Consider the following 14,174-nt stretch of genomic DNA (forward strand, 5'->3'; position numbering starts at 1 on the left):
ACAACAACAAAGCAGAAATAGACTTATAAATTCAGAGAATAAATTGGTGATTTACAAAGGGGAGTAAAGGGACAGGCGAAATAGAGGAAGGGGATGCAGAGGTACAAACTTCCAGTTATAAAATAAGTAAGTCACAAGGATGAAAAGTACAGCACAGGGAATATAGTCAATAATATTGTAATAACTTTGTATGGTCACACAGAGTAACTACACTTATCATGGTGAGCATTTCATTATGCATATCATTGTCAAGTCACTATGTTGTACATCTGAAACTTATGTGAACTATATTTCAATTAAAAATTATATACAGGAGTGCCTAGGTGGCTCAGTCAGTTAAGCACCCAACTCTTGATCTTGGCTCAGGTCACGATTTCATGGTTCATGGGATCCAGCCCTGCATCATGCTCTGTGGTGATAGCATGGAGCCTGCTTGGATTCTCTCTCCCTCTTTCTCTTTGCCCTTCCCCCCCATGCTCGTTTTCTCTCTCTCTCTCTCTCTCTCTCTCTCTCTCTCTCTCTCTCTCTCTCAAAATAAATAAACTTCAAAAAAATTATATATATATATGTATATAGATAGATATAGATATAGATATAGGTATCAAATTATTATTATAATGACCAAACACTAGATACAATGAGACAGAAAAAAAGGGATGGAGAATCATGCTCACTCTTCAGCTAGGCTTAAATCCAGAGATACTATAGCCTTTCCTCACTACCTAAAAATGAAGGCAACACAAAGAACAGAGCCAAAAGATCTAATTCTAATTCCTGGATCAAGGAATCCCAGAAGCCAGCTGCCCCTGTACCCTTTTTTGCTTGAGCCGGTATGAACTGAGTTTCTATCTTTTGTAGTAGGAAGAGTCTAAACTACTAAGTTCACTCTAGAGAAGGGCAGCCATTCTAACAGCTACTGTTGTTGAGATGCCTCAAAAGATTTCTCAGCTGGAAGTCCTAGTGACCAGGGTAGACCAATATAGCCAGATTAGACCATGGCCAGAAGACATGGACAAAAACACACATACTTTGGAGAAAAAATTCTGAGCTACACTGAACCCAATGCAAAACCATGAAGTATATACAGTATCACACCAGCCTCTGACATTAAAATAAAAGTAAGATGATTTGATTTCAGTCTAAGTGACCTTTTCCCAAAACTGGTCAAGCTACCAAATGCCTCAGTCCTTTCTGATAATAATAAGCAAGTGTGATTCAGAACAACATAATAGCAGAGAACTGCATTCAGCTTTCACTAAAATTATCAATCACTATACATCCAATTACTTTGATTATAGGGCTTGCTTGGGATGATGTTCACTTGCAGGCATTCGGTTTCAGCTTATTTCAACTCTCCAGTCACCTTCCTGCTACCTTGTACTACACAAGCCACACACCCTCCACATTCGGTTTGAAACTGCCAACAAAGAACCAATGATCGCTCTGCGGTAACTGAGCGACTGAAATAAAATTTCAAAGCCTTCCAGATTCTGTTGGCCACCTGCTCTTACTCTGGATTTGAGAGAACTCAAACCAATGAGGCCCAACACTGACAACTGTCACTCTCTGCGGCCCACAGCTTTTGGGGTATGTTTATATTGCTTAGTTATGATTAAATGACCCATAAGAAACACAAACTGGGCCAAGCCTAATAGTCTGCTACATTAATAGGTCTGGCTAAAGTGTTTCTTAAAAACTTTCCAGTGAGGGGCAATACTATCTCTGGTAACAAAATAAGAAGCCCTGTGTGCCACCCACCAGCTTTATGACTTTTGAAAAGATCACTCACCACAGTACTTTTTTTCATCTGTGGAACATGAGAGTCAAATTAAATGATCACCATCCAAAGCTAACATTTGAGAAATGTGTGATCTCTAAACCTGGAAGCTTATGGTCATGTGCCTCCTGGGCAATGGTATTGGGTATTCTGTAATTAAGTTATGAAGACAGTTAATATTATTTGTGCTGGATTTTTGTAAGTCTATGGTGATTTTCACATTAGAATTTCAAGCTGAGCTGAAATAAAGCTTTTTGACAAAGTAAGGCTTAGCTTGGATTTTGAATTAAGAAAAAGTTTAGACTAACAGTTAACCTTGGATTAATATTTATTTTACTAATGTTAGCTATATATCCCATGGTGATATTCTATTTCCTCCAGGAAATTTATGCCATTATAAAATTCTAGCTAATGCCACTAAATTTTGGACATAAAACACACTGCCAGTGAACACTATTAACTGCTTATTCAAAACCAACTATTTATAAAATCAAAAGAAGTATAACCTAACTACACTCAGAGAAAAATGAATGAATCTTCTGCTACCATATTCCTTTCTGTCACAGTGTGTCCCAGAATGACTGGTGACATTCTCAGTTCCATGGCTGTGGCAATACATAGCTAGGAATAAAGCGTTCTAAGTCATCTCTGTTTTCTTTTTTAAGAGCTTGTTATCGAGTTCAATGCAAAGAAGATATTCAGAAGCAAGTGTGATGGCACCATGGCCAATGGACAGTGGGCTGGGGCTGGGGGGACATCAAAGTGGACTTTGGAATCAATAGATCTGGATTCCAGCCCCCCACATTCCCTAGCTGTGTACCCTCAGACAACTTATTTAATCTCTCTGAGCCTCTGTGTCTCAACTTTATTTAAAGAATTAATAAGAAGTACTTTCAAAGGCTGTTGGGAGGAATGATGAGGGAATTATATATGTAAAATAGACTACATAGTGCTTGGAATACTGCAGAACCTGGTGTGCGTTTCTTCTGGCCTATCCTTCAGGGAATCACTCCAGACCACTACAAAGAGAGAACACACACTGGTAAGAGCTCTAAGTTAGCAGGAAGAGGGCTGCTTTCCATGTGAGTTTACACTCTCCAGTAACTACTGACATAATTTCTGTGGCAAGGCTAAGGACCACATGTGACTGAAGAAGGTAAAGCACAAAGGGACCTCATGAAAGCACCTCATGTACCATGTGAGAAGCTTGATTATCCTTCTTCTGATTAAACATGCAGTTATGGGGCTTTTCCCACACCACCTTCAGAGTAGGTAGATCCAGTAGATTCTGACTTGGTACCAGCACCCTATGTTCTCACCTGGGCCCTTTTGTTCTCTTGAGTGGAAAAATCCGCCAAAGAAGCCTGTGGCTACACAATACTACTTCACTATCCCTGTATTAATTCCCTGACTGGTTACCATAAAAACCCACTAGTCTTACTAAGCTATTTCCTGCCTTGCTTCTGGTGGTATCACAGGGAGGAACGGAGATTCTAGAGAATGCTAGGCCATGAGATGTAAGATGAGAAGATCCGTAACAAAGAACCTCTCTCCAAGAGAACATAAGATCAACCTCTACATTACCAAATTATCAGCTTATTGACAAAGCAGAGCTCCAGTCTGAACAGCACCTTGCTTGAGGAGCTCAGGAACAGACCCTCAATGGTCCTGTTCTTTACCACTTCCCAACCCTCCCTCCCCAGTGGCCTCCAGGAGCAAAGCAGCACCAGCGCCCAGACACAGGACAGCAGGGAGAGGCCCAGAGGCTAAGAAACTCCGAGCCACAGCAGCACATCGGTTTTCTTTCAACATGAAAATCAATTCCCTTTAGGAAACATGCCCAACATCAAAAAGTCTTGTGGAGATACCTACTGCAGCTTTAGTGAAAAGAATTGGAACTTAGAAAGTTCTTCCAAGTAGAGAGACTCTCAACCTCTAGAAAATCCAAGACCACCTGCAGAGCTTCTCAGAAATGCAGATAACTGGCAGCAGCCCTGACACACAGAATCAGAAACTCCAGTGATGGGCTGGGGCATCTGTATTTCTTTTCAGCCCCAGATCAAAGGCTGGGAAATGCTGGCTTAGTTTGTGACAGCTAGTGAGATACAAGTCTAACTTGGAATCAGGTTTTCATCCATGGGCAGTGCCTCTAAAAGGCTGGTTAGTGGGACACTATTCATAAAAAGGCTAAGAAATGTCATGCTGGAAAAGGGTTCTGTGGAAAAGAAAGCCAGGAATCAGGAAGTCAAATTAAACATTACTTTACTTTAGAACTCCCAGAATCTTTAATAGGCCACAGTGCATTGTACCCTACGAGAAAGGAGTACATTTTCCAAGCTTATCTGGTCACCAAAAACTTTCCTTTTGAAAAGCATCCCACAGCACTAGTAATCTGGGTAACTAACACTTTGGGAAGTGCTGGTCTAATGTAATTGTCCTCCATTAACTGTCTCTAGAGGTTTCCTAAAATGACAGTCTGACAAAAATACTCCTTTCAAAAGTTATTTGTGTTCCTGCCCTCAGGGCTGGAGTATAAGGAAGAATAACCATTGAAAACTGTCTCTGCCCAGAGATTAGTTTAGAACCAGGTGATGAAGTTCCTATTTCCCTTCTTTTCTCCACCTAGGATGCTACTCTGAACACTTCCAACTTTTATCCCTGTGTTTTGATACCTGTCAGTCAAGTATTTGCCCCTAATAAAATTAACATTCTTAGATTTTTTTACAGTCAAGATGTCTGGCTCATGCCGAGGCTCCCTTCTGATCTTTATATTATGGTCAGCCTCAATTGGATAGACTGATGAATTTAAGGCCTGAAAGGGAACTGTAGGAACTGACACTGATTTTATATAAAATGCTTATTATATTCTGTAGTAGGGTGAATTATTCAGAAGAGCCCACATTCCTAAGTTCCTAATAAAAAAAAAATTCAGACAATATGATAATATATCTTTAGCCTTAGGCTGTGTTCACTATGCATATCAGTCATTCTTCCCTCCTTATTTGAACTCTCCAGAAATGGAGATGGCAGTGGCCACACCAAGTGGGGAGTGGACCATCTGGCAGTCCTGGCCCTTTTATCAGGACCCAGCAGCTGTGGCCGCCCCTGTGACTGCTCAAAGAGGTGGCCCAGGGAGCGGATCCTTTTTTCCAGATACCTGCTCTTTGATAAAGAAACTTTCTTGTCTTCTGCCCTATTTGGAGATTCACCAAGGTGTTTAGGTCCAAGGTTTAGCTTTCTCAGTTCAGGGTGCCATTCATGTCTCATTAATTTTTCTAACACCCCTTGACTTAAAAGAAATGGCTAACAGTTTTTTTTTTTTCATTAATCAGTTAGGTCCACTAGTTTATGAGTATTTGTATCCTAATAACTTAGTAACTGTTTAAGAATATGATACATTGAAAGAAAAATAACAGTTTTATAGCGTTCTTAACCACATTACTTAACAATGGGAGGTGTGCATCTCTTGGGCACTGCACTGTTTTGCAAACTGGGGATCAGATTAGGCACCACCACCCCATTTTGTGTAGCAATTGCTTCTTATCAGAGTAACTGCTGAAAATGCAGTTTCCCAAAGATGTGGTATCATCAAAAGGAGCATAGCTCAATCTAATGTTGAAAGTATGAACTACCTTGAGCTAGCAGTTTGCATGACGGCCAAGAGATGTCTAGCACCCTTTACTTGAAAATGTAAAAAATTCCAAAGCACAACTGTGGATTCCCTTTGGTGCCCTGGAGTACCTTGATACACAGTTTGGGAAACAATGTAAAGGTAAAAGATTCTTTGTAAGATGTTTTATAATCCTTCTCTAGCATTTGGCCAACCAAATATATGCCATAAGGGCAAGGTAAGGGTCCAATAACCATAAGGAGAAAGATTATAATTTCACCAGACACAGAAAGTAGGCAGAGATGCCATTTCAACCTAATTGGCAAAAGATGAAAATTCCTTCTTTCGTTTATGATACTTCTCAGCTAGAGAGGCCTGATTTTTACCTCTTGGACAGTATTACACTACACCAGCTTACCAGTGAATAAAAGAAGAGCTATTTAACTACACTGTTTATTTGATAAGATTTTCTTACGTAACCTTTTTGGTTTGGTTCACATACTATTCTCTCCACAAGCTGCTTATTTTCTATGGATTAATGATTTGCTTGTAAAGTATTTTGGCATTATTCACTTTGGGCTTTGGATGCCATAAATCTCCTCAAAATCAGGATTGTAATAATGTTTGTATCTTTGCATAACAAGATAACAATAGCTACACAAATTAACTAGATTCTAGTAGAAATTAACTCTAATTGACATAATTTTATGTATTTGAGCTTCAACTCTAAAAAGACTTTCCTGATAAAAATCAGGGGATATTTTGAAAATCTACTTAGCTTTAGAATGAGAACTAGAAGCTCCCTGTTCTACCCAGTCTGAGGACTTCAGAGTAGAGGATCTTGGCAGACAGCTTTCCCCTCAAAGGCACGTCCACTGCCTTACCCAGCCTATTCCAAATGAACAGAAATCAGGGATCACTTCTCCCTAGACAATCCTGAAAAGAATGCAATGTCATGGGGTCCTGAAAAGACTGCTGGTACTGCTCCCATCTCAGCTCTCATAAGCTCTGTGGCCTGGGCTAGTCTTGTCTGTGACATGAAAGTTACTTAGCATTCCTGGGCCCACTCAGTCACTGTGTCAACCAAAATGCCTTCTCAAACATTCCAAACACACATCAACTACCATTCTTGAATAAGATTTAAATCCAGTCCTTGTTTAACAGGTGAGGAAACTGAGACTCAGAGATGTAAAGAAATCATTCAAGGTCATATGGTCAAGTACAACTACGATTTAGGACCCCTGCCCACCTGCCCAGAATTCATGCCATGCATAGAGCAGTTAAGTCATTTCTTTCAGCTCTAACAATCCAAGACTTTGTGATCAAAAGGAGATGGGATTTATAATAGTAAATAAACCTTGGAAGAAAATGGAAATGTCAAAAACCAGTTATCTTGCCAAATGTTCAGACTCCTAGATCCAGAGGAAAAACTTCATGAGGGCAGGGGTTCTTATCTCTTGTTCACTTCTGTATTTCCAACTCCTAGAATCCTGCCTAGTGCATAGAAGACACTTAGCAAATTTTCTGAGTGTACTGGCATACTATAAGAAATGGCAATGTGTATGCGTAGTATTTGTACTTAGGTAATATTCTGGAAGGACATGAGTTACTGGATTTTTTTTAAGTTTGCTTAGATGAACCTTATTTTCACATTACTCAGGATCAAATAATAATCTATAGAAATAATAATAATGTCTGTGATAAGTTCTCACTGGCTACTATATATTGAGGGTAGTATTATATTAATATCTTTGTTATCACCAGCTGAGTACCCTGCCTATGGCTTTTTGTTGTTGCGTATTTGAAATGCTAGTCACATATGAAGTACGAGTATGAAACAAATCATAGCTGGAAGTCTACTGCTTGTGTTGAGAGTTTAAAATTTTGCCTCTCGAGAGGGACGACACAGAGAAGAAAGCCATGCCCCTTGATAATGGTGGCATTATCTGATCCAAGTTTGGACAGGACTTCCCTTCTAAGGATCTCTCTTTCAATGTAGAGGTATTCATGCCTTTGCCACTGGCTCCTAGAACAATAGAATACAGGGGTTCTGTAGCATCATCTATTTGGAAGGAGGTACATACCAGTTTGCAATACTGCTGAGAATGTGAATTCATCTGGCAACTTTATTACAAGAAATTCAGTGATGTGTGCACAGTCTCATTTTCATCCACAACTTGGTAGTTATTTACTACTTATGTTTGTTTACAATGGGTCCAAGTTAGAAAAGTGTTGACTTGTTTAGGGTAGCAACCTAGTTGGGGAGAGGCAGGAAACAGGATCCTTACCACCTGGCTCTAACTTAATCAGCTCAACTGGGGACAAGGAGTAGAGGGCCCTGGTGGGGTATGCAGTAGGAATGGCAAGGAGTCTGAGGCACAGAATAGTGTGAGCCGGGGGAACAAAGCTGGAAATAACCAGCTTTGGTTTGGAAATAACCAGCTGGAAATAAATGGATGGAAGTTCGCCATCTAGACCAGAAGAAACTACACAGAGGTACAGACTAAGAGGAGAGAGTACAGAATGCAAAGGAACATTAATATATAGGCGACAGGAAGGAGATTAGGAAGGAACAACCAGAAAAGAGGGAGAAAACTGTAAGCAAGTATTGTTAACGTTATATAAACCAAGAGAAGCGAGAGTTTCAAGGACAGCGGCCAAAGAGTCAAAGGATGGAGAGAGGTCAGGTCACAGTGATATCCATAATCTGGCTTTCCATGTACTAAAAATAATAGTTAAGATGTCATGTATCAAATTACAGTGAAACGAACAATAACAATGAGACCAAAACCCACAACAACGACTTCAGGGGAAGAAGACTTACGTGATGATATAACACAAGAACAACACACCTGACCCTCATGCGGCCAGCTAATCCATGCCCAAGTACAGCTTCTGTTCCAACTTTAGGTCAGAATTCAAATTAGGACAATTTTCCAAGACTGTAGGTAAGTATTATATCTCACTTGCCTGCAAAAAAATATCCTAAAAGTCAAATGTTGTAAATCATATGATGGCATTTAATTTAATTTTAATTTAATCCTTTTTTCCCCTTCTATCAAGACTGTTCCTTGGCATATATCCCACAGGCTCAGGATTAGGTGGCTATTCACATTTTCTATAAACTTAGAAAACACATTTAGGGGCACCTGGGTGGCTCGGTCAGTTAAGCGTCTGACCCTTGATTTCAACTCAAGTCACGATCTCACAGTTCGTGAGTTCGAGCCCCGAGTCACGGGATTCTCTTCCTCTCCTCTCTCTCTGCCCCTCCCCTGCTTGCTCTTTCTCTCTCCATCTCTCTCCCGCAAAATGAATAAATAAACTTTAAAAAGAAAAACACATTTAATGATACAATCAGCCCTGGCTGCAAGCTTTTCTTATATTTGAGATTTTGATTCTTCTATTAATACTGAGACATTCTTCCAATATATGTCTTTCCTGTTTCTTGCAACCAAGAATCCTAAATAATATCCAATATTTTAATTTGTCGAGAAATAGAATTTTAAATATTAATTATCATTACATTCTAAAAGAATAGATATTTTAAATATTAATACATAAGAAAAAAGACCAGAGCCTCAAACTAAAGATTATTCTCTTAGAGTATTAGCTCTTTGAAAACATCACCTGACTTTTCTCATTTTTCCTGCAGAGGACTGACACCTTCACCAGACACTGGATTCCAATCCAAAAATTGACACTTCATAACCACAAAGTGTATTTAAAGTCTAACTTGTAGTAAGTCTCTTATGTTTGCTGAGCTGAAAATATGCAACTCTTTATTAAAAGGTTTAAGTGTAAATATTAATACTTCTAATTACCACATATTTTTAAAGAGCTTTAGAAAAAAATTTAAAGTATCAACTTGGATTAGATGGTTTCCTAATAGTAGAGATGAATTTAGTGCTTTCTGGTGGCTCTGATCATAGAATCATGTCAGTAATGTTAAAAAATCTTCAGGGCGCTCAGTCAGGCGACTGACTCTTGACTTCAGCCCAGGTCATAAACTTAGTCATGGCATCAAGCCCAGCATACAGCCCTGCATCAGGCTCCATAGTGAGCATGGAGCCTGTTTGGAATTCTCTCACTCCTTCTCTCTCTACCCTTCTCCCCGTTCGTGTTCTCACGCTCTTTCTCTCTCAAAATAAATAAGCACTTAAAAAAACTAAGTAACAATCGAGCTAAACGTTTCCAGAAGGTTATAATTCTTTCCTTTGCCCACCTTCACCTCTAATTTTCATCCCCCCCTTTCCCTCAAACCTTTACACATAGCCCCATCAGATCCTTGCCATCCCATCTCAACAAACATGTTCACAGGCTGACGAGATTCAAGTTTCATTTTATATTCTTCAGGAAAGATATTACACACTGGGTCAGAACCTTCAAGTAAAAGAACTGCTTCCTAGGTGTCAGCTGAACATTTTGAAATTGTGCTCTTTCAAGCACCAGAGTGTTATTTACAGTTTTAGAGTCATGATTTTCCACATAAAAGGTCCATTAGTGTGATGGAAAAAAAAATGACTGAAGTAGCTGGCTCCTTATGAGCAATCAAATCAAAGCCTGGAGTCTGTCATGCCCTCTGCTCATGACAGAACAAATATTTCTTCCCTTAATCATAAAAGTAATTTTTTAAATGTCAAAAGTTTTTCTGGATGAGCAATAAGATCCTATTCTCTTTACTGAAGAAAAACAGGTGAGGAAGTGGATAATTTTGAATCAGATTTTAACTGCAAATATAGGCAAAAATAAGAAAAGGAATAACAAGGTCTAAAAGTAAATCCCAAAGGTCTTATCAATGTAAATCCAGTTTGTTTTTATTACAGAATACAATTTTAAATAAAAAGTGATTTAAAGATCTGCCCAAATGAAAAATAAGGCTTAAGGAAGGAAAAGTCCCCAAAGAAATTCCTTTCAATTTTGTTTTTACTTTTAAATGATTAATTATCTTTTTTAAAAGCAAGGTCTTTGACTCTTTGTTATTTTTAATTTTGGTAGAATACGTATAATATTTACAATCCCAATGATATTTAAGTATACAGTTCAGGAGTATTTAATACATTCACATTGTTGTTCAACCAATCCCCAACAGTCTTCATCTTGCAAAATCAAAACTCTGTACCAATTAGACAACACTATGTTCTCCCCTCGCCCCCTCCCCGGCAGCAACCATTCCTCTTCTTGTCTTTATGAATTTAAAGACTCCAGATACCTCTTATAAGTTGAGTCATATAATATTTTGTCTTTTATTTTTTCTGTTACTGGCTTATTTCACTTCACGTCATGTCCTCACGGTTCACCCGTATTGCAGCATGTGTCCAAACTTCTTTCCTTTTTAAGGCTGAATACTATTCCATTGCATGCATATATTCCGCATCTTATTTATCCACCTATCTGTGAATGGGTGCATGGGTTGCATCCAACCTCTCTGACTTACATTTTAAACAATTTAACTAAGTAGGCACTGGTGCTGGAGTGAGAACACCTGGCTCCAAATCCCTCACCATCTAATCTCCATGTTAGCATAGAAAATACAAACGTTAAAATGAAAGAAGGTGGTAAAGGAAAGATACCATGAAGCACTCAGCAAATTAAAATCCTGATGTTAGTAGGTTCTGATGAGGGTTTTTGATACCAGAAATTCATCCAAACATTTGTTGGGGAATATGAGTAAGAACAAACATATGCTAAACACTAAAAATGCAGAGCCCTGCCTCCTGTGAGGACCATGATGGCCACGGGACAGACATCTAAGTGGTAAGCAGTTGTAAACGGTGGGAAAAAGAAGGTGATAGAGAGGCACAGTGGCCCAACCACTTCCTCTCCAGAGCTGAGTCCTACAGAAGGAAGGGAGTCAGATGGGCACAGAGGAAGAAGGCTCTGCAGATAGGAGACGGCAGAACCAGGCAGAGATTGTGAGAGGCTGAAGCACAGGCTTGGAAGAGAGAAACTAACTCAAAGAAAAGGGAATCTCAATAAGCAGAGCCCAAAAGAGAATAGAAAAGACAGAAAAACAAGGTCTAATTAAGTGTCAATCAATAGAAAGAAATGAAAACCCACTAGAAGGCATGCATCACTGGATACCCATTCTGGTGCCAATGTGAATCTCCTGGCCCTTGCTTGCCTGGAGAAGCTTCGTCTGCTGAAAACAAATTGTGGCTCAGGAGTATAAATTAAAATTGTAGCAGCAAAAACTGACACTCATTAAAAGCTTACTCACTTTGTGTCACACTTCATTCCATTAGATGGAAATATTTTAAAACTTGAAAAGATTTCCAAAAATTCACAAAATACAAACTTCTCTGCTTAATTCTCTGGTTTTTCAAATATGAGCAATGTTCCAAGTTACTATATTATATTTTATACTAGTATTTACTTATAATACCTACTTCATTCCCAATAAAGACTGAATTAGCTACCATTTTATGTTACCTGGTAATCACATTTCATGGGTTCCCAGAACTGCAAAAGACCTACAACATTATTTGTCTACACAAAGAGAGTTTCTATTCCCCAGACACTCCCCCAAGGAACTAACTGACCACCAAAATGAGAACAGAAAGGCCTGTGCTCTGCTCAGAGAGGAGTCCAAGAGACCCTGGTACAAACAGTAGCGATAACACAATGACATGCGCCAGTGCAGAAGCACAGGCAAGGGGCTAGGGAGCCAGAGGAGCTACCCTCAAGACAAGGACATCCCTTTGTTCACTTTTCCATTCACTCACTCATCCTCCCAATCCCTTCTTCAGGGCCTCATAGGAGCTTTCTGTGAGTGCTGGTGATGCCTGTACAGGAATGCTCACTGTAGGAATTGCTGCTGAAGGGTAAGACGTTCCTGGGGTGGGTGGCAAGGTCAAAAGTATTGCAGGCAGAGGGGTGCCTGGCTGGCTCAGTCCATTGAGTGTCCAACTCTTGGGTTCAGCTCAGGTCATGATCTCACAGTTCATGGGTTCAAGCCCTACATCGGGCTCCTCGCTGAGAATGCAGAGCCTGCTTGGGATTCTCTCTCTCTCTCCCTCTCTCTGTCCCTCCTCCACTTGGTCTGTCTCTCTCTAAATAAATAATTTTTTTTTTAAAAAAAGTATTGCAGGTAGAAAGAAGAGTATGAAGACCAACACAGCTTCCAGCGCTCACAGTGAGTGGGGGAAGGTCAGGCAGGTGAGGAGCAGAAGGTGGAGATGGTAAGCGTGTGACCAGGAGCACTTGGAGACAGCAGCACACCTTTCCCTTGTCAGGAAAAGAGGAATTAGTATGTGTGGCAATGTGGACACACTTCTGGGTAGGGAGAGACAGGAAACAGCAATAGGGCATAGAGTGGGGTGAAAACATGGTGGGCAACAACCGACTGAGAAGGGATGGTGGGGCAACAGGCTCTGTGAAGGATGTGGTTACGACACCAGGACATCCTTACTGCAAACTTTTTATGGCCTAATGCTGTTAAATATCTGAATCAAACAGTCCACTGTCCCTGCTTGGACTCCATGGTCACCAGGCATTGGTGTAGCATGTCTGCAGACCGGAGGGAGAACACAACCCAATCACTCTTTTCCCAAATTACATGTTTGTTTCTTCCAAGTCTGGGGAAGGTCTATTGCTAAAGGACATTCAAGTCTCTGAGTCTATAAAGGCCTCAGTCTGTAAGGAGCAGTTCCTGAAGTCTGGCTTTCAGCCTCAGCTCCTGGACGTCAACATCTCTGAGCAGAGATCCACAGCACTGTGACCACCACCAAAACCCAGCTCGGGCTACAGCCTGCCCTCTGGCCACCCAAGCATTCTTTCTGTCTTGCTGCTCTCATAGCTTCATACTACAGCACAAACATCCTATAATTTCACATTTGCCCAAGCAGACCTTAATCAGCTTTTCACTGCTTCTCTATTTTGTAAAGTTTACTTTGGCTCTTTCCTACTACTATCTCAACATTTTAATAATTAGGGTCTACGTGGTGTTCTACTGACACTGTTCTCTTCTAACATCATCCAAGTCATCCTCAAAAACATTAAACATCATGGGGCACCTGGATGGCTCAGTCAAGTTAAGTGTCGACTCCTGATTTCTGCTCAAGTCATGATCTCACAGTTTGTGAGATCGAGCCCTGTGTCAGGCTCTGGGCTGAGTGTGGGACTTGCTTGGGATCCTCTCTCTCCCTCTCTCTTTGCCCCTCCCCCACTCGTGCGCACACACTCACACGCACTCTCACTCTCTCTCTCCCTCAAAATACATAAGTAAACTTTTTTAAAAAAACATTAAACATCACAAGACCAAAGATAAGAATAATTTCATATATCCCTCATTGGCCCTGAATCACTTAGGCCTCTTAGCCACTTGACTTTGTACACAGAAAAAAAATTATGAAGAGTTATTCTTTGATTATTTTTGTATTATTAACTTCTGGCCAAGCTTGTTTTTATTTTTCTATTATTAGTAACTCAGATACAATCCCTTTTACAATCCACATATTCCATTGTTTTAGTGCAAAGCAGTTCATTAATGTAAAATCAAATCAAATGCTTTGACTTCCATTCTTTCATTTCAATCAGTGTTACAAATTCTGAACAAAACCTCCACAGAAATTTGTTAAATCAACCGGAAAGGTGAGTGGAACTTTTTGAACATCTGTATATGCTAAGCACAACTTACTATTTTTACTTTTATGGCTATTGAGCCATTTCTAAAGAATACTACAAATGGTTTGTATACACTTCAGATTTCAGATTGTTGCATTTCAACATTAATGATGTCCTTAAGGTTCTTGCTTTTTTTAAAGTTTAGTGTTGACAAATGTAATAAAA

The 14,174-nt window shown here is 39.8% G+C and overlaps 1 protein-coding gene across 10 annotated transcripts in view; it reads right to left on the minus strand.

Annotated features, from left to right (window-relative positions):
• CSGALNACT1 (chondroitin sulfate N-acetylgalactosaminyltransferase 1) overlaps positions 1–14,174 on the minus strand; it is a 341,572-nt gene that overhangs the window by 168,214 nt on the left and 159,184 nt on the right. The window lies entirely within an intron of this gene.

This window comes from Leopardus geoffroyi, chromosome B1 (genome assembly GCF_018350155.1).
Source record: "Leopardus geoffroyi isolate Oge1 chromosome B1, O.geoffroyi_Oge1_pat1.0, whole genome shotgun sequence".
In the NCBI taxonomy this organism is placed as follows: Eukaryota; Metazoa; Chordata; class Mammalia; order Carnivora; family Felidae; genus Leopardus; species Leopardus geoffroyi.